Below are 20,605 nucleotides of genomic sequence, written 5' to 3'. Positions count from 1 at the left end.
AACTATTCATATCCCTCAAAATGATGAATCGAGTACACTTGATGATTTCACGTCTCTCCATCATGAGCTTCTTCATAATGAGTTCCTTATTGCTTTGCAATCCGAGTCGGTCATTTCATTGTCCGAGTTTCGCCTTTTTATAACTCATTTGGAATGTCAAGAAAATCTTAAAAGGGATCCGTTTATTAAGGAATTTGAGATTGCTTCCCGAACTTTTGCAAAAGGCATGGGAGATGTTTCTAGCCTTTCAAATGAATCCATTCGGGATGCTTCACGTAGAAGAGATGAATTTGAGGCTAACTTGCCACCTATGATGCATGACATTGAGGAATTGAGTATTGGGGATTATATTCCTACTCATTCCTCCTTGAGTGAGTGTCTCGATGATGGTGTGGAAGAGCTCTTTGCTCCATTTTGTTTTCAAGTGTTCAAGTCGATTCTAATTGAGCGTGAATGTAAATTTGCCAACCGAAAAGAGTTTCTTGAGGAGAGTTTGCCTATTCCTTTTTCATCTCCCTATTTTGATTCTTCTTTTTCCTATTTTCTTGTTTTTTCTTTTGATCCTTCCTCTTTTAGGCATCCTTCTCCTCATTGGCATCGAGTTTTATCATACTTTATGCATGCATTGCATCTTGTGATTGCGTATGATCTATCTAATGAAATGTGGGCTAGTGCATATGATAAACTCTTGAGATCATTGACTTGGTATTTACTAGAAAGGTCATGCTTAGGACCTTAAACAAGCCTTTCTCGGGAAGTAACCCGTGTTTTATTGCTTTCATTTTCTTATTTCTTTTGAATTTTACTTATTTTTCATTTCAATTCTTGATTTTGTTTTAGGTACTTAAGCGGAATAAATGTTCATTCTCGATAGCATATGGAAACAAAGCACGATTTTGGAGAAAGTTTATTTCAAATGGAGAAATTGAATCATTTGTGGGTATTTACACCCACCCACTATCCGGTAGTGTCTCTCCGCTCCCTCTTTTCATTATTCTATGAGTTGATTGTCTTATGACTTGTTGGAGCATTGGGGTTGGATGGTTGAAAATGTTGATCTGGTTGCCTCCATTTCTCTTTCTTTAATGTGTTGTGATTTGCGGAACTATGTATATTGGTTGAATGCGTGTTTTCTTCCCCCCCCCCCCCCCCTTCCCTCGAGTCTTTGTTTCAAGCATTGAGGACAATGCTTAATTCTAACTTGGGGGGATAGCTTTTCGCTAGCTTGGGGGAGGCTTCATTCTTTTTATTTCTTTATTTTCTTTTCTTTAATAAAATTTAAAATCCAAAAATATTTTCTTTATTTATTTCTTTTTATTTATCTTTTCTTTCAAACTTCTGAAAAAAATGAAAAAAAAAATCCAAAAAAGTTTAGAAAATCCAAAAAAAAGTCCCAAGTGATTGAATAAAAGCACTAAAAATGATTTGCTTGTCCAAAGAAAGAATCTCGATGATTTTTAATGTGGATTTCCTTTCTTGTCATTTGGATAATTGAGTAGATGTATTTCCGTTGGATATTTGCATGTGTGAGTTAGGGAGATTAGGGATAGCTTAATCTTTGTTGCTTGAGTCTCAACTTGAAAAAGTTTTCGATAATTCTAAATGGTGAGCTTTGGTTTGAAAAGAGTTTGTTTTGTTCTCTTTTGGATGTTCTTTGCTACCTTAATTCCCTTTGATGCACTTCATTCCCTCGAATAAGCTATTCTAAGAGTTAATTGGATTGTAGAACAAAAATATTGTGATTAATATTTCGAGTCCAATAAGTGGTGCATTTGAGCCCACAAGGCGAAAGCCTAAGAGTCATGTTCGAGTCAATAAGTGGTGCCAATGAGCCCACAAGGCATAATGAGCCTATTAAAGTTTACAAAAAGAAAAAAAAGAAGTCAATAAGTGGTAAATACCAGAAGTCCTTGAGAAAGTGGGTTAGTTTAGATGATTGAGTGAGAGCTTGAAGATTTATTAAGTAAAGTTTTCCCTAGTGATGATGAATGTCATTGCGGCTCAAGAATCGAGACTCTAGACCCATTACGCAAGTTCCTTAATCTTACAATCCAAGATTTTCTTAGCAAAAGTCAAGTTTGGGGGAGTCAATGTGCATTTTAGGTGGTCGTGATCATATTTATATATTTGAGAACAGTTTTTGACTTTTCGATGCCTTAGTGAACCTAATTGATGATTCGATGCTTTGATTGTTATTCTCTTGCACCTTAGATTACTCTATCCCCTATATTCCTAACTTATGGATGCATTTTGATGATGGCTATGCTTTGAAAGTTTTTTTGAATCGACCATGTTTGGTGAACCATGCTTGATGAGATGACTTTGGGTGAATTATCTTGATTGTGCTTAATAAGAGTTATGGGTTAATCTTGTGGGAAACCCTTGCGAGATCTCACTCGCCCTCTAGAGCGATTTAGGGGTTTAAAGAGCTTATTGCATGTGCTTAAATGCAATCGTGATTCCTACGACAATGAGTTAGTGTATATCCTTCCTTGATTTCTATTTTCTATTTTTCCTTAGATTAGCATTTTAATAACTCGTTTTGCTCAAACATTCTATCCTATTACCCTTGGTGCTTAATTATTTTGCTCGTGGACGAGCAAAAGCTCAAGTTTGGGGGCATTTTATAAGTGACATTTATGTCGCTCATAGGGTAGTAATTTAGGCATAATTTGAGTCGTTTTATTCTATTTTTAATATTTTTTATCTTTATTTTCCTTAATTTCTTATTTCGAATGTTTATAACTTAGTTTAATGTAATTACCCTTTTTTATATTAGTTTTTAGGATTTATTTTCTTCATTTATCTATTTTTCTTTATTTCGTTAATTTTATAGGTAATTATTAATTGGTTTATTTTCGTTATTAATTTCTATTTCTTTTAAGTCACTCTCGTTTTTTATTATTTATTTTCGTTTTATTTTATTTTATTTTGTTTCTCCCCTAGCCTTTTGTTTATTTTTTTGTTGGTACCCCGAGTGCAAATTCAAAGTCTTAGGGGGCGAGTAGTTTCAAGGCCGAGCAAATTATGATCTACGGTCAAGAAAAGTCAACTCTTACTCAATCAACAAGCCTGCAAGCTGCAGCCCCTATCTCCTAACCTACACTACACATCTCCATATCCTACACCACCACTCAAACTCCCTGTCCTCTCCACGCTGCTCCTTTCCACCACACAAACAGCAACACAGTCCATCCCTCCTCGCCAATTCGCACCACCAACGCTACATCCAGCGCAACAGTTACCCCAAACCAGCAAAAATCGCAGCAAATCATCCAAAACAGAGCAAAAAGCAGAGCAAAAACAAAAGAATTCATTCGACCGAACCCGTAACGGAGTTCGACCGAACCGAAAATTTAGAGTTCCTGCAAGTCTCGGGTTCGCCCAAACCACCATTAGAGTTCGTCCGAACATTTGAGCGCGTTTGGTTGTACGAAATTAATGAAGCTCGACGGCTACGATTGATTGTTAATGAGCAGCGAATTTGCGCCCTTGAATTGAATTGATGATGATGATGGGTCGTTTGATTGCTGAAGGTGATGATGGATCAATGATGAGGATTGACGGTGATGATGGGGGATCGATTGAGGATTGATGATTATTGACTGTGGTGATGAGGATCGAAAGAGGAGGAAGAAAAAGACGAAAGGAAGGAAGGAACGAAAAGGAGGGGTCTGGTGGTTGGAATTAATTTGGGGGTTTATTTTCCACTTTTTTTTTTTTAATTTCTTTTTCTCTTTTATTTTCTTCCTTTCTTCTCCCTTATCTGATTGTTTTGTTTTTAGGGATTTTGTTTTCATTTTCTTTCTTTTCCCTTTTTCCTTTTTTCTCCTTTTTCCCTTTCCTTTCCTTTCTTCTTTTTTCTTTTCTTTTCTCCATCTTTTAATTTATTTGTCTTTTTAGATTTTCTTTTCCATTTTTTTAAATTTGTTTCTTTTGAACATTTTTAGGGTTTTCATTAGTTTAGTTTAGAGTGGGAAAGTGAGGAAAATCAATGAAAAATTTGGGGCTTTTCAATTTCAAGGAACTACAACTTTGTTTTGATGATCAACCAATTAATCAATGAGCACTTTCTTACTCTCTCATTTATTTCTTCATTTATTGTTTTATTTATTTATCGTTTTAATTAGTTTAATTATTTTTATTTAGTTTAATGATTCATGTTTAGATTAGTTGTTATTATTGTTTAGAATCATGTTTTTAGTTGTTAATTTCTTTAAATTTTGTGTTTTTATGTTTATGGAGTAGTGTTTTGATTAGGGTTTGGTGAAAACTCAACATTGATTGGTTTGGGTGTTTGTGATTAGATTTTAGAGATTTTCATAATTAAATTATTACATGTTTAAGCATTTCCGATACGTGTTGCATTTAACTTGATCAATTAAGTGTTCCATGATTGATTGGAGTAGTCTAGTTGGGTTGCAAAGGGATTAAAGACCTAAACTTGACTATTTGGTTGAATTGGACTTTAACTTACCCCGGGATGATAGTGTAGAACGGGAGTTCATGTTTGATTCTAAGGGAAATTGCTCGCACGTCGGGAGATAGTTGGAGCTATTTGTGAATTCAACGCCTATTCATGTAGTACTTGTGAATCTTCCCCGTTTTTAGCTCTTTTATGTCCATTCCATGATTTGTTGTTACCATTCCCTAATCTCGTTTACTTTTGGTTTCTTAGTTTAGTTTAATTAGTTTTAGTCTATTAGGATTTTCGAAAACCCCGTTTCGACCTAACTTGTTGTTCGATTAGCATAAATTAGCGCACCTTAGTCCTTGTGGATTCCGACCCTTGCTTACCGCTTTAATTGTGTTTATTGGTTAGTTTAGGTAATTTGTTTGATTAGGAGAGACTAGTAACGACCTAGTTTTTACCGTGATCATGTACTCCGCTTCAGTTGTAGAATCCGCAATGGTGCTCTGTTTAGCACTTTTCCAGCTTACTGCTTCTCCGTTGAGGCAGAAGATAAACCCAGACTGTGATCTGAAATCATCTTTGTCGGTTTGGAAACTTGCGTCCGTATAGCCTTTAACAATTAATTCATCATCTCCACCATAGACCATGAAATCATCTTTGTACCTTTTCAGGTACTTCATAATATTCTTGGCAGCAGTCCAATGCGCCTCTCCTGGGTCTAAGTGGTATCTGCTCATAGCACTGAGTGCGTACGCAACATTCGGGCGTGTACATATTGAAGGAAATATGTCCTTCACCCAAGGTGCATTAAGTTTAATACAAAGGTTCAGATTAATTGCGAACAATTAATTAAGTGAGATCAAGTGATCGGAACAGCTAGCTGGAGCAATGCTTCCGATCAGTGAGTTCTAATGGATATTGAACTCACAGCTTACTCTTGACTGAACCGGCCTACAAGGTCACACCAATGATACGTAACAGATCACCGGATTAAATGAATCGGAAATTTATTTAATAGATTTTCGGGAATTAGGTGGAAAACGTATTATACGATACGACCTTGCATCGGAATCGCATATCGCATCGCGAATATTCGTAAGCTGTGCGACACGAATAAATCGTATCGTACGACGGTGATTCGTCGAATACGAAACGATAAATAATATATCGGAAATATATTAAATCGCGAATACGAAGGGCATCGGAGTTGCCGGCCCGTCGAGCCAAGCACTTAAGCGTGCAAGGCCCAACGAGCCAGCAAGCTCGCGAGCAAAGGCGAGCAAGGCCAGCCCATTGGGCGCGAGCACGCAACAGCAGCAACACGTAGCGACGAGCGAGCAGGCCCATGGCCCAGCTGCTCGGCGCGCGCGCGCTGTGGGCTTTGACCTGCAGTGTGTGTTGCTGGCCGGCGGGGTGTGGTCCGTGTGCTTGTGTATGTGGCCGGTCAAGGCTCTTTAGTCTTGGTCGGTTACATCATTAATACAATAGGTCAATTGTATTATTCCAACACACACAATTCATTACTGAAACCCTAGACACAGAGAACCCTAATTCTCTCTGTGCCTCCAAAGTGAGTTCTTCCCAAAAGCACAAACTCTTGATCGATTGTCTAAGCTACGATAATCAAGACGGATCTGATTGTGTCGGTGAACCAAGTAGAGGAACGACAAGTGGCGTTCTAAGTTCGTGTTCGTTGACAATTTGTGGAAAACACGCTTCAAACGTAAGTCTGCTTAAGCTGTGCTTTATACATGTTTCCTGGCTTTGGGAATTGTTTCCGCACATGTTATTATGTTTAACTTTATTCCCCAACAGTGGTATCATGAGCCTTATGTATTCAAAGCATGTTTTAGCATGATTTAATTGTTTTTGCATCTGTCGAAAAATTTGAATTTTTATTGAATTTTCGGAATTTTTACGAATTATTGGATGAATTGCGTAATAATCAGGTCCGAAATAAAAAATATTCATTTTTTCGAGTTTTAAAACCCTAATCTGATTGAAAAGGATTTTCTAAGATCAACGCATGGGAACGGAATTGCAAAAACAGGCCTCGAAGTGTCGTTTTATGGGCGTTTTTGTTAATTTTTCATTAAAAATTAAAAGTGTCGGACAGTAATTCGAATTGCATGAACTTTTGAAACAATGTTGTTGGGTATATTCTTGATCTATGGTAAAAATTTCAGATTTTTCTGATAAGTATAAACCCTAATTTTGCCTTTCCCCAATTCGTAAAATTTGAAACCCTAATTGAATTTTAATTAATTTTGGTTTAATAATTAGGTTAATGGGGAAAGGGGATATAATTTCATGGGTCGGTGGATAATTTTAAAAATTATTGGATTAAAATTTTGAATGGTTTCGTTAATTTTAATCGCACTTAAACCAAATTATTAAAAATCTGAAATTTAAATGTTAATGAACGATTTAAAGCTTCGGATTTTATTAATTGAAAGTTCAAATTTTTAATGTTTATTCGTTCGTTCATAAAAATTTGAATAATTTTAGCCTTTGATTTAATAATTTTACGAAATTGGATTGTCGTTGAAGTTTATTAAATCGTTAAAAATCGTTGTTTTTCGAAAATAAAAATCGTAACTTTTTGAAAAATAATGTTAATGCAAGTTCGTGAAATTAAATTTATTTTTAATTAAGTTGGTCCGTATCACGAACCAAAGGCACGAACACGATGTGTGGTGGATGTATGGCTCGACGAGCCATACGGGCTGCTATGCGATGGCCGAGCCGCAGCGACACGGGCAGCAACAAGCGTGCTACGTGCCTCGTGCGCGCTGGGCGAGCTTGCTCGTCGCCTCGTAGGCCACACGCAAGGGCATTGGGCTGGGCGCAGGCCTAGCCAAACTACGTAATTGAACTTTTTCGTTGAAAATTGTTTATTTCGTTGGGCTTCGCATATTTGCATTAATTTGGGCTAACGGGATATATAATTTAATATTTTATTTGCTTGGGCCGGGCCGCGAGTTTTAATTTAATATTTCATAATTAATTATCCGGAATAATTATTGTTTTGAGTGGGAGCCACTAAATGAAATTAAAATGAAATAATTATTTTAATTATTTTCGTAGGTCGCATTATTTTAATTAAATTCAATTTTAATTAGAATAAAGTCTAAGGATTAATAATTTGGAAATTGATTAATCTTTCAGGACGCGTTTATGTGAACGTGAATTTTAATTAATTCACGTAAACACTTGCATATTTACATGGGCCGTTCGTTTTAGCACACGAATGGATGAATGCATAGAATGTATATTTTATGTAATGCAGGTACTCCAAAGTGACTAGTATGGCCAATTTAGGATAGCTAAATACGGTCTGCGTACCGTTCTATCTTTGAATGTAAAGTTTTAAATATGGTCTGCGTACCATGGATATTTTGATGTAATTTTATTATTTTCAAGTATTTCTAAGTTTAGAACTTTAAGTTAGCATTTGAACGAAGATTCAAGACGATGCCAAGCTAACAAGGAGGTGATGAAGATTGGATGCTTCAAGACAAGATGTTTTGGGCCATACTAGATCACCATATATATATTATGCGTGAATGTATGAATGTATGTATGCTTTGCATGAACAGGTTGTTTCGTATGAATCGATTAGATTAAGTTCACTAAATAATCGAACCAACATAGAAACAACTAGGTCCAAGTAATATTGAGTTTAAAAATTGCCTTCCAAATCAAGCACTTACAAAAATCTAAGGATCTAAGGTAGTAGGTTTACGCTAAAGCGAGGTGCTATTTTAGTTGACTTAGGTGGTAAGGCGTCCTAAAGGAGCACGGTTATTGTGGTTACAACTCAAATGACAATGGCATTATGTTGTGGCAATGAGATATATTATGGCATTAATTTATTAACCAAGAGTAATTTGGAGATTACTAGCAATAGGTTTTGCTTACCTAAAATCTTAAACTACTTAAGACATGCAAAAGATGCTTAAGGATTTAGGACTTTTGGGGTCTTGGAATCGTTTCATTCATTTTGGACCATGTTTTTTGCTTTTTGCATGAATGAAATGTTTTAATAGCTTTAATGATTGCATGTTTGCTTTTATTTCAAAGTTATTGAAGGTTATGAATGGTTATTTATTGCAAATTCTTTTCTATTGTAGTAATCAAATGGCCGCAAACAATAACACTTTCAATCTGCGTTCAATTATCGACAAAGAGAAGTTGAATGGCAACAATTTCCTCGACTGGCAAAGGAACTTACAAATAGTTTTTATGCATGAGGAAAAGGAATATGTCCTTGAGGAAGAGTTACCAGAAGAGGCTGGGCCGGAGGTAACTCAAGCTGCCCATAATCGTTGGATTAAGGCCAACAGGGATGTCAAATGTGTGATGCTTGCATCCATGAGTCCTGAACTTCAGAAAACGTTCATTAACTCGGATGCTTACCAAATCATCTCGGAGTAGAAGAACATGTTTCAGGACCAAGCCAGAATCGAAAGATTCGAGACTTAGAGGTTGATCCTTGAGACTAAGCTCAAGAAAGGAGAACTAGTGAGCCCACATGTTCTTAAAATGATTGGACTCTTTGAGAACATGAGAGCTCTAGATTCTGACGTCTCAAATGAAATGGCTATTGACATCATTCTCCATTCGCTTCGTAATGGATATGATCAGTTCAAGTTGAATTACAACATGAACAGCATGGAGAAATCTCTTACTGAGCTTCACGGTATGCTGAAAACCGCTAAAAAGACGCTCAAACAAGAGAACAAGCAACGTTATGCTTATGGTGCGTAAGGGCAAGAACTTCAAGAAATCAGGCAAGAATAAGGGAAAGAAGGGTAAGGGCAAGGCTACGCCCTCATCCAAGTCCAAAGGCACCAATTCTGGTAAACAGAAGAGGGTGACTCGTTCTCCTACCGACTCTGAATGCTTCTACTGCAAGAAGAAGGGGCATTGGAAGAGGGATTGCTTGAAGAAGAAGGAAGATGAGAAGAACGGGAACGTTGCTTCTACTTCAGGTATATATGTTATACATTATAATCTTGCAAGTTTAACTTCTTGGGTATTAGATACTGGTTGTGGCTCACACTTATGTTCCAATTCGCAGGGACTAAGGAGAAGTAGAAAGCTTGATAGAGGCGAGATGGATCTACGCGTGGGAAATGGAGCACGGATTGTTGCATTAGCCGTAGGATCTTATTTTATTTCTTTTCCTAGTGGGTTTGTTTTGGAACTAGAAAGTTGTTACTATTTTCCTAGTATCACCAGAAACATCATTTCCGTTTCAAGTTTGGATTCTAAAGGTTTTAGATTTCAATTTAAAGACAATAGTTGTTCTTTTTCATTGAATGGAATGTTTTATGGTTCAGCACAACAAGAAAACGGTCTTTATGTGCTAGATATGACCAAACACATTTATAACATAAATACCAAAAAGGCTGAAACTGGTGATTCAGATCTCACATTTCTGTGGCATTGTCGATTAGGCCATATAAACATAAAGCGCATGGAATTACTTCAACGGAAAGGAATTCTAGAATCATTCGACTTAGAGAAGATTGATCAATGCGAATCTTGTTTACTTGGCAAAATGACAAAGCAACCTTTCTCAAAGGTGGGAGAAAGAGCAAGCGAACTACTAGGGCTAATACATACGGACGTATGTGGGCTTATGAGTACGAAAGCTAGAGGTGATTTCAGCTATTTCATAACGTTTACAGACGACTTCAGTAGATATGGATATATTTACTTAATGAAGCACAAGTCTGAATCGTTTGAGAAATTTCGAGAATTTCAAAATGAAGTAGAGAATCAACATGGCAAGAAAATCAAAGATCTAAGATCGGATCGAGGAGGTGAATATCTTAGCCACGAGTTTGATGACCATCTAAAAGAATGCGGTATTCTTTCTGAATTCACTGCTCCGGGGACACCTCAATGGAATGGAGTGTCGGAACGGAGAAACAGGACCTTACTCGATATGGTCAGGTTAATGATGGGTCAGGCCGAACTTCCTTTACAGTTATGGGGACATGCATTGCAAACTGCAGCACTCACACTGAATCGTGCTCCGTCATAAGCTGTTGAAAAGACTCCATACGAATTATGGACTGGGAAACTTCGAAAGTTGTCTTTTCTGAAGATTTGGGGTTGCGAAGCATATGTGAAGCGATTAATTTCGGACAAGCTACAACCTAAATCTGACAAATGTTTCTTCGTTGGGTATCCAAAAGAAACAATGGGGTATTATTTCTACAACAAGTCAGACAACAAGGTTTTCGTTGCTCGTGACGGTGTCTTTTTGGAAAGAAATCATATTTCCAAATTGACAAGTGGGAGAATAATAGACCTCGAAGAGATTCGAGACGAACAACAAACTCAGAACTCTTTAGAAGAAGTTCAGGTTGATGAACCTCCAAGGTCTTTAGAAGAGCCAGTGGGAGTAGTTCCTCAAAACTTTGTTGCCCCTCGTAGGTCAAATAGAACTATTTTTCAACCGGACAGATGGACAGGCGTCCTCTTGACTGAAAACTTAGACGTTCTCTTATTGGATAGTGATGAACCTATGACTTACAAGCAAGCTATGACGAGCCCAAGCTCCACTAAATGGTTAGAGGCCATGCAATCTGAAATAGACTCCTTGTCTGAAAATCAAGTCTGGAATTTGGTTGATTTGCCGGATGGGTTCACACCTATCGGATGCAAATGGTCTTTAAGTTGAAGAAAGACAAAGATGGAATTGTATACATATACAAGGCTAGATTGGTAGCAAAAGGTTACAGGCAAGTTCACGGCGTTGACTACGATGAAACCTTTTCTCCAGTCGCGATGCTTAAGTCTATTCGGATAATCCTTGCAATTGCCGCTTTTCATGACTATGAAATATGGCAAATGGATGTCAAAACTTCCTTCTTGAATGGTGTTCTTGAAGAGAATGTGTTTATGACACACCCGGAGGGTTTTGTCGATCAAAAGAACCAAGGAAAGGTATGAAAGCTTAAGAAGTCCATCTACGGACTAAAGCAGGCATCAAGGAGTTGGAATAAACGATTTGATGAAGCAGTCAATAAGTTTGGCTTCATCAAGAATCAGGACGAATCTTGTGTATACAAGAAGGTCAGTGGGAGTAAAATTGCATTACTAGTCTTGTATGTTGATGACATACTGCTTATTGGAAACGACATTCCTATGTTGGAGTCTGTAAAGACTTGGCTCGGGAAGTGTTTCTCAATGAAGGATTTAGGAGAGGCACAGTACATATTGGGCATCAAGATCTATAGGGATAGATCTAAGAGGATGATTGGACTAAGCCAAAGCACTTACATTGACAAAGTGCTAGCTAGGTTCAATATGATGGAAGCCAAGAGAGGCCATCTACCCATGTCACATGGCATATATCTAAGCAAGAATCAGTGTCCCAAAACATCTGATGAGCGTAGAAAGATGAGTGGAATTCCATACGCTTCGGCTATTGGATCGATCATGTATGCTATGATTTGTACAAAGCCGGATGTTTCGTTCGCACTCAGTGCAACGAGCAGGTACCAGTCAGAACCAGGTGAGGCGCATTGGACTGCTGCCAAGAACATCCTAAAGTACCTGAAAAGGACCAAGGACCAGTTTCTGGTTTATGGTGGTACAGGTGAGTTGATTGTTAAGGGCTATACGGACGCAATCTTTCAAACAAACAGAAGTGATTTCAGATCACAGTTTGGGTTTGTGTTCTACCTCAACGGCGGAGCAGTAAGCTGAAAAAGTGCTAAGCAAAGCACTATTGCGGATTCTACAACTAAAGCCGAGTACATTGCTGCCTCAGAAGCAGCAAAGGAAGCTGTTTGGATTCGGAAGTTCATCGAAGAACTTGGTGTTGTCCCCTCCATTAAAGAACCAGTGGCTTTGTATTGTGACAATAGCGGAGCCATTACCCAGGCAAAGGAGCCTAGGAGCCACCAGAAGTCCAAGCACGTACTGCGGCGATTTCACACACTTCGAGAGATCGTTGAAAGAAAAGAAATCGAGATTTTCAAGGTTGGAACTGACGACAACGTCGCGGATCCATTGACTAAACCGTTGCCACAAGTGAAACACAACGCACATGTAGCAACCATGGGAATCAAGCATCACTAGTAGAAAAATATTTATTTGCTGCTATGCGTTAGTGGCGTTAATTTAAAAACTCCTCTAACTAAATGATAAAATGGAGGAATCAGGTGAAGGAGCATTCATTGGCGGCGTTAGTTTTAATTATAACGCCTCGAATCGGTGTTAATTTTTAGTTAGCGGCGTCGTCATGTATAACGCTGCAATGTTCTAGCTCCCAATGCAGGAACAAAATTTCACCCCGCGCATAATTCTTTGTTTAGGTTCTCGTCATTTCATAAAACCTCCTCCCTAAACTGGGTCTGACCCTGATTTCTTTCTTCACCAGCGAGTCTCGCCGAAAAAATGAAGCTTGAGATTCATCTCCACCGTCATTGTCTGGCCTTCGAACTCATATCCACCGTCGCCGTTCTTACTAAAGGTAAATTATGCTTCCACTCGTCTCTCCTCCTCCTTTCCATTTTTTCCGTTCAATTACTATATTCCCCTTGTTTCAGTCTCTCAATTTTACATGAATATGTTTGAATTATCGAATTATTTCTCTCTTGTTGTCCCCTCTCCTCTCTCCCGCTGAAACTGTAAAACCCTAATTATCAATTTCAAATTTTCGCTTAAAAACCTTAAAAATCCTTCGAATTTGAGGTCAGGTAATTTCGTGTGTCTAATTTATTATGAAAATTTGATTTTTAGGTCAGGTGCTTGGAAGAAAGAGGACCTCAAATTTGAGAGAAACACGAGTTTTATTCCAATAAGACATACTTTTACTTGCTAAAACATGAGTTTTACTTTAATTGTCTATTTATATTTTCTGGGTTTTGTTTAAAATGAGTGCAGAAATCAGGGAGGTTGTTGCAACATCAAGTGCTATAATATAATTCAGAAGGTGAATTTTTAAATTGAAGTTATTAATTTTTGTTGTTCTGATAATTAACTTGAGTGAGTTGTTATGGTATCGTTATTTTGTTTCAACTTTCATTATCTCTTGTTGTTGGATCTTTTCAATACACTAAATTATGGTGATTTAGCAAGTACTTAGTTCTACTTTAGGTGATTAAAATTAAACAATCAAATGATTGAGAAAATTTGGACTTATACAACTTTTTCTTGTACGACTACTGATTATGGTGATATAAAGTCTAAAGAATGTCTGTACATACTGTAGTATATTAAGTTTTGATATTGTAGTGGTAGTGTTGGACACTGTTGTTTGATTGTTATTGTTGAGGAACATATGAGTTATATTACACGGTTATATTGTTCATTGTTGCTCTTTGGAACTAGACGTCGGCAATACAAGAGTATAGAGTAATACACTTAGCTTAAATCTGAGGTTTCAATCCCCTTGTTTTATAAATGTATCTTGGCGGTGCTTAAATTTTTAGTATCTTTACCAGGAAGGGGAAAAAGTGTCTTGTGGTAGGTGATAAGTCTTGCTACTTCGTTGAATCTTAGCCCAGAAACACACCTGACTAATCAATTTTCAGAAGGCGACAAAGGGTGTGTCCCTCATCTCTCTGTGTAAAGTAGGTCGCAGTTGAGATAGTTGAGTCTGCTCTTTAGCTAGAAGTCTTATTGTGGAAGAAGTTTATTAGAACCTATCTTTATTTATTGTTGGAGGTTGCTAAATTTTGATTGCATGTGTAGGAGTATCATACTAGCTCACTGTAGGACAAAAGAACTCAATTACCAGCTTTTCTGGTTTAGTTTTGAGCAGCATATTGTAGAGATTTGAAGAAATTAAACAACTCCTGAAATAGATTGGCATTTGTTGCTTCTGATGTATTGTGATGTTGTTGTCTGATGTATTGTTGCTTCTACTATACTGTGTTGTTGCTATCTGTTGTTGTTGTTGTTGTTATACTATGCTGTTATTATGAGATGTTGTTGCTGCTATGCACAATCTGTTGTTGATGTTGTTGTTGTTCTAAGTTGTAGCATCTGCTGTTATGCACAAGTTATTGCTGGTATAGATTTAGATAACTTTTACACTTCTTTTCGTATTATTTATCTACTATGTTTCAGCTAGGAACGTCTTTCTTGGGTGGTCTTTGGCAAGATACAATTACCAATTGGTTGATTGGTGTTGTGTTGTACTTCTGTCTCTAACTTATTACTTTCCATGTCCTACTTAGATGACTCCCAAACTATGGGTTTCCCCTTTAATAGCATCCAAAAGCTTCACCTACCTCCTCTCATTAGTTCTAATGTAGGCTAAGGTTTACTGCGGACAAGTCCCAGAATAATTTAGAGCTTTATTATTTGTGATTTGTGACAACATGCCCCCTTTGCCTTTATGCTCCTAGGTTATTCATGGGTGTTGTATATAACGCCAGTACACTTTGACTACTGTTTACAGGGTTTTATTAGCTTTAAACTGGTTTATATCAGCTGGATAATGGCCTGATATATGAGACTAGCTCTGAGGAGAGCTAATAATGACCCTAGGTTTTATTGGCTTTAAACTGATTCAGGTGTTGTCTATTAACTGGTCTTTGCCAGGAGAAGGCTGCTCTGTTTTTTTTTGGCAGAAGATAAAAACACACAAAGGAAGAATCACCCATATTTTCTAGCTTTTTGAGCCAGATCATGGGAAAACTTAACTCTATTTCTACTACATTTGACAATGGAGCAGTGTTCAAAACTATCAGCTATCATTCTAATCTCACTGCAAATTGAAACCAGTTCTAATCTACATTCAGGAAACTCCCTTAATGCTTTAATACTGTTGTACCAATCAGTGAGAATTGCTAAACATCGAACTTGAAGAGATACAGCTTTCTGCATACCAGCCAAAATTGCCTTCATTTTAGATTGTCCAGCATTTACTGCTTGTACTCTCTGACCATCTGCACACACAATTCTTCCATTTACTTCTATACCCCATCCTACTGCAGCAATCATACTCCCTTTCTTCTTTAAGTTTTTCCATGCCCCATCAACTATAAGTACATCTGCATTATCATCAGATAAACCTTTTAGAATCAGCCTGTTTTCATTAGTGCTAGACCAATCTGTTTCTGAATGTGTATTCTTCCTTTTGAAAGTCATGTTGCGCATTCTATCTGCTTCAATTGCTTCTTTCAAAAACACTTGACTTGTTTCAATTATCTGCAATGGATCAAAAGAAGTGCCTCAGAAAATAATACAGTTTCTATGAATCCAGATGATGATGCTCCAAAGTTAGTTGATTTTCAGAAGATCATGAACTTTTCTTCTGAATTTGAGACTGTTTTAAAGGAGGTTATGTTCATTTCTGAATCTGATAAGAATGATGAAAGATTAAACAACTTTGCTGATAACGTGGAGGTGCACTTTGCTGTGAGGAAAAAGAGAGAAATGCTGGCAAATGCTAGACAGTTGATTCTACGATGTGACTTTACTGTTCCAGAAGTAAGTCTCATTCAACCTGTCTTATATCTTTGTGCTCATCTGCTGGAATTACGTACTAACAATTAGCTCTCAGGAGTTTAGCAGCAAAGGACCTAAGTTCATAAATAACACATACAATGATTGTGCTGTCAATTTGCTTTTTTCGCCAGAGAGGTGTATAGTGTCCCTTGCTGCTTGTCAGTTGATGAAGTTGGTGCATCAAAAACTTCAAGTAAGATAGTTATTTCTGGCTATTATTCTGACTTGTTCACTTGTTTATATTATCATTATGTATAATCACACTAAGCTTTCATTTTGGCAAATTATGATGGAATGTGATACATGGATCATTCTGATTAGCGGATAAACCCCATGAAATGTTAAACTTGACATGTTTAAGAGTTACTTCACATGAACATTTTTCTTCACCATTTTATCACAGTTATACCTATTAGTTTTGCTTCGTGAACATTTTGCTTCATTTAGACCCATTAGTTTCTGAAATGGAAACTATTTTGTGTTATGATCATCTATTATGATACAACTAGGTTTATTTTTTTTGACTGTTGGTTAATTAAATAGAAATTGTGTTAGTTGAGATTTTAAGGGTGTTAATTGCAAAATTGCAATGCTGCTTTTTTCTTGAAGTATGCTCACTTTTAGGAAGCTTCATTTGCAAATACTGTTATTAGGATTAGGTTATGGTTCTTGGCTTCCTATTGGAGTTACCTGATGCAGTTTTTATACAGCGTGGAACAGGCTTGTCAACTCCCCTGAACACATCTTCTACGCGGCAAATGAAATCTGCAGAAGTTCTGGCTGAATATTTGAAAAATTTCCGTGCAGACAACATTGTGAACAATGCTGAATTCATTAGAGAGAGCATTGTTCCAGAAGCTGGGCCTTGGACTATCTTGGGTCAGGTGTAAATTGACTTAGGTACTTGTCTCTTGATTGTTTTGCATGATTTCATGCATAGTTTGCGAGTACAGACGCTGTATATTTTGCAATGTTCCATGTATTGTTTATCTTAACTAAGTTTTAACTAGTATTTGTTCCCCATAACCTTTCCATGCTTGATCCAACTTTTCACAGTCTAGTGGAAAGAAGTGTATTTATAGAGTAAACAAAATAATGTTCGTGTGTGTTTCCTATTCTTTTGATCCTAGGTATTTAGGATTCATGTCATCTTTTTATTCTATTTTGAGATCTCTGCCTGTGTAGTTTGCATACTAATTGTTGAGCTCCTTGTCACTATTTAGTCATAAAAATTAATGACCCTAATTATATACCGTAATTCTTTAGTCTTCCCAATTTCTTCTTTTCTTTGTTCGTTCCCTTAATTCCTCTGTTTTTCACAGGCTTAAGAGAGCCTGGGATCCTGTTATAACTCCAGGTGCACAAAAGCAACTCAGTTATTACTTTCTGAATGCAGTAAGTAAAACCAATACTTGTAAGGTTGTAATTCAAGTACACTGACTCTATTAGTTACTTGGTATGACAATTATTTGCTTGAAACTTTCATGGATGGCAGTTTGATAATTGGGGGGGTTTCAACACGAACCCACTATATGTGATACTTCATGAGGTGATTTACTGCCAAGTAAGTTTAGTCTCTATCAGTATAGATTTTTTTTAAAATAATAAAAACAAGCCGCCCGCATGCATACATTGGAGCATAAATGCTTGCTTCTGCATGTCTAGCAAAGATTTCATGATAATCATGATTAATGTTTTCGATTCTGCAGGGTGTTCCATCTCAGTGGGCTGCTCAAAGAATAAGGGAGGCCAACGGAAGCAAGTTTGACGCAATCAAAGCAGCAAAAGAAGGGCGTCCTGTATATTTTACGGGAGAGGTAACTTTCTGGAGATTGTATTTCATAATTATGTAGTGTAGTAAACTAGTAATCATTGGGATATAACGTATGCTCAGTTCTGGTAATGGGCTAAAGCTAATGCTACAACTACAATTATAGTATGTTAGTATTACTTCTGGACTTCAAGGAGATATTTCATATTCTTATCCAAGAATTGACCATAGACTGCTAATAATACCCGAGTGCCTTATTATATTGCTTAACCATGCGAACTGATCGAGCTCTTTGAATTTGATATTTTGATTTAACAAGCACCACACAGAAGTACATGGTTTACAGTTTGTATCTGTTTACTAATTTCTTAACACCACACAGAAGTACATGGTTATGGTTAGTATTGTCATATACTGGAGTTCACATTATATGCATCAATAATTCTTTGATTTCCAATGAACCTAAGAGAACAGGTCTTGCATAAAATTAAAAATAGTTGTCTGTTTAAGCATGAAACAGAAAATTTAAATCTCAAATGTTAAAGATAAGAAGGAATGACAGTTTCCTGGGAGAATATTCATATCGGCGCAGTTGAAAGAAACAAAACACAAGCTTTGTTCTGATCAGACTTTCAATTCTGACCAGTTTCAGACTTTCAGTTCTGATCAGTTCAAGCTTTGTTCTGATTAGACTTTCAGTTCTGATCAGTTTCAGACTTTCAGTTCTGATCAGTTCAAGCTTTGTTCTGATTAGACTTTCAGTTCTGATTAGTTTTAGACTTTTAGTTGTGATCAGATGCAAGCTTCTGTTTTTGTTTTCAGCTATCTGTACGTTTATCTGACACAGCACATCAGAACACACACACATCACACACACACACCTGAAATACACACAACACACACAAACACACAGCACAGGTAACACAGACAGTAGAACACACACACAACATAACACACGCAGCAATTCTATTGTATGTTAGTTCTGGTCAAAGTTGACCAGGATTGACTTTTTTGAGATTTTGGTCAAAGTTGACCAGCGTTGCAGTGTGGAGGTAACCTAATACTAAGTATATTAAAAATTGAAAGGGTTTAGAATACCAATCTAAGTTCACGGGTTAGAGTTGGGAGCAAAAACGACTATAACACTCAAAATATGACCTATAATGATCAATAAAGCCTTAAACGGGCATAACTTGACCAAAGTAGATGAGAATGAGTCTAAGTAACCTAATATTAAGTATATTAAACATTTAAAGGGTTTAGAATACCAATCTAACTTCACGGGTTAGAGTTGGGAGCAAAAACGACTATAACAGTCAAAATACGACCTATAATGATCAATAAAGCCTTAAACGCGCATAACTTGACCAAAGTAGATGAGAATGAGTCTAAGTAACCTAATACTAAGTATATTAAACATTTAAAGGGTTTAGAATACCAATCTAAGTTCGCGGGTTAGAGTTGGGAGCAAAAACGACTATAACAGTCAAAATATGACCTATAATGATCATTAAAGCCTTAAACACGCATAACTTGACCAAAGTAGATGAGAATGAGTCTAAGTAACCTAATACTAAGTATATTAAACATTTAAAGGGTTTAGAATACCAATCTAAGTTCACGGGTTAGAGTTGGGAGCAAAAACGACTATAACAGTCAAATATGACCTATAATGATCAATAAAGCCTTAAACGCGCATAACTTGACCAAAGTAGATGAGAATGAGTCTAAGTAACCTAATACTAAGTATATTAAACATTTAAAGGGTTTATAATACCAATCTAACTTCACGGGTTTGAGTTGGGAGCAAAAACGACTATAACAGTCAAAATATGACCTATAATGATCAATAAAGCCTTAAATGCTCATAACTTGACCAAAGTAGACGAGAATGAGTCTAAGTAACCTAATACTAAGTATATTAAACATTTAAAGGGTTTAGAATACCAATCTAAGTTCACGGGGTAGAGTTGGGAGCAAAAACGACTATAATAGTCAAAATATGACCTATAATGATCAATAAAGCCTTAAACGCACATAACTTAACCAAAGTAGATGAGAATGATTCTAAGTAACCTAATACTAAGTATATTAAACATTTAAAGGGTTTAGAGTACCAATCTAAGTTCGCGGGTATGACATTTATTGTCATGAATATGACTATAACAGTCAAAATATGACCTTTATTGTTTAAGTGGTAAGTTTTATTGATGGAAAGACACACGATTTTTGGTTGCTTTATTGTCATGAATAATGTTGTTGTCATGTTGTCAAGGTTCTTGATTCTAAGGGTTTCGCCCTTCCATGCTTAGCCATGGTTCGAGGACCTAGGAGACAACAACTTTTTAGATCATCTAACCGAAGATAACTAATTTTATGATATATATATTATTTTGTTAGGTTTGCACATCACTGAGTGGAGATCCTTTCACCGATGAGAAATTTGATGAAATACGAGACAAATGGGCATCATACTTCACCGAACATTGTGTGTAATTAACGCTTCATCGATTTCTTTTTGTGGATGTTTCATGCTATTAAAATCATATATAATTGCCTTATTATATTTTTGGTGCAATTTTGTAACGTATGAAGTGTAAAAGATATAGTTATTATAGACTTGAAACTATTAGGTGGTTTATTTTTGTAAACATATGATGTTTAACTTATATGTAAAAATCAAAGTTTCTTGGAAGTTATTGGTGGTTGATGACACTTTTGGACGTTGTATAAATGTGGCGTGAGTACAGGTTCTATATTTTTGGGATTGTTGAATATAAAAATAATATATTATTTATCAAAAAAAGTTACACATTATTTGCGGCGTTTAAACTCCCGCAATTTTACCAAAGTTTGAGGCGTTTAGGTAGAAACGCCGAAATACAATACTATTCATTTGAGGCGTTTTTTCTGCATTACGCCGCAAATGAATGATT

The 20,605-nt window shown here is 36.6% G+C and overlaps 1 long non-coding RNA gene across 2 annotated transcripts; it reads left to right on the top strand.

Annotated features, from left to right (window-relative positions):
- Positions 1-839: 839 nt before the first annotated feature.
- On the top strand, positions 840-20,385 carry LOC110780380 (uncharacterized). 2 transcript variants are annotated; one of them, XR_008932991.1, is made up of 8 exons: positions 840-964; positions 12,819-12,911; positions 13,325-13,373; positions 16,609-16,798; positions 17,221-17,293; positions 17,394-17,462; positions 17,608-17,715; positions 20,070-20,385. It is a non-coding gene; the product is annotated as an uncharacterized lncRNA (long non-coding RNA). The 2 variants fall into 2 exon arrangements; XR_008932990.1 differs by having other exon boundaries at positions 12,819-13,373.
- The last annotated feature ends 220 nt before the right edge of the window (positions 20,386-20,605 follow it).

This window comes from Spinacia oleracea, chromosome 4 (genome assembly GCF_020520425.1).
Source record: "Spinacia oleracea cultivar Varoflay chromosome 4, BTI_SOV_V1, whole genome shotgun sequence".
Lineage (NCBI taxonomy): Eukaryota > Viridiplantae > Streptophyta > Magnoliopsida > Caryophyllales > Amaranthaceae > Spinacia > Spinacia oleracea.
Note: the sequence above shows the minus strand (reverse complement) of the source record. Positions and strands in the feature narration are given on the sequence as shown.